The following is a 1,378-nucleotide window of genomic DNA, read 5'->3' as shown; positions in this document are numbered from 1 at the left end:
GAGCCAGTACCCCTTCCATCCCAGGAATCTTCAATAGCGATGCCAATTTCGACGCCTAACCTCCCATCCGTCCAACCCATGGGTATAGAATGATCATAACGGGCGCTGCCACACGGATGAAACCAGCGATGAAACCTTCCATCCGACGAATAGGCCTTCCGTCCGAGATTCGGGACTTCCATCCGCTGCGGAGCGTGGGGAGTGTTTTTGCCCGTGCTTTGATATAATTTTTGCAGATATTTTATGGAGCCAGTAGGCCTTCCATCCCAGGAATCTTCAATAGCGATGCCAATTTCGACGCCTAACCTCCCATCCGTCCAACCCATGGGTATAAGAGGCAGCAGCCCTTCCATCCCAGGAATCTTCAATAGGGATGCCTATTTCGACGCCTAACCTCCCATCCCTCCAACCCATGGGTATAAGAGCCAGTACCCCTTCCATCCCAGGAATCTTCAATAGCGATGCCAATTTCGACGCCTAACCTCCCATCCGTCCAACCCATGGGTATAGAATGATCATAACGAGCGCTGCCACACGGATGAAACCAGCGATGAAACCTTCCATCCGACGAATAGGCCTTCCGTGCGAGATTCGGGACTTCCATCCGCCGCGGAGCGTGGGGAGTGTTTTGGCCCGTGCTTTGATATAATTTTTGCAGATATTTTATGGAGCCAGTAGGCCTTCCATCCCAGGAATCTTCAATAGCGATGCCAATTTCGACGCCTAACCTCCCATCCGTCCAACCCATGGGTATAAGAGGCAGCAGCCCTTCCATCCCAGGAATCTTCAATAGCGATGCCAATTTCGACGCCTAACCTCCCATCCCTCCAACCCATGGGTATAAGAGGCAGTAGCCCTTCCATCCCAGGAATCTTCAATAGTGATGCCAATTTCGACGCCTAACCTACCATCCCTCCAACCCATGGGTATAGGAGCCTGTAGCCCTTCCATCCCAGGAATCTTCAATAGCGATGCCAATTTCGACGCCTAACCTCCCATCCGTCCAACCCATGGGTATAGGAGCCAGTAGCCCTTCCATCCCAGGAATCTTCAATAGCGATGCCAATTTCGACGCCTAACCTCCCATCCCTCCAACCCATGGGTATAGGAGCCAGTACCCCTTCCATCCCAGGAATCTTCAATAGCGATGCCAATTTCGACGCCTAACCTCCCATCCGTCCAACCCATGGGTATAGAATGATCATAACGAGCGCTGCCACACGGATGAAACCAGCGATGAAACCTTCCATCCGACGAATAGGACTTCCGTCCGAGAATTGGGACTTCCATCCGCCGCGGAGCGTGGGGAGTGTTTTGGCCCGTGCTTTGATATAATTTTTGCAGATATTTTATGGAGCCCAGTAGGCCTTCCATCCCA

Source organism: Chondrus crispus, genomic scaffold, assembly GCF_000350225.1.
Source record: "Chondrus crispus Stackhouse genomic scaffold, scaffold_660, whole genome shotgun sequence".
NCBI classification, from domain to species: Eukaryota; Rhodophyta; class Florideophyceae; order Gigartinales; family Gigartinaceae; genus Chondrus; species Chondrus crispus.
The sequence above is the reverse complement of the archived record's forward strand: the minus strand, read 5'-3'. Positions refer to the sequence as shown.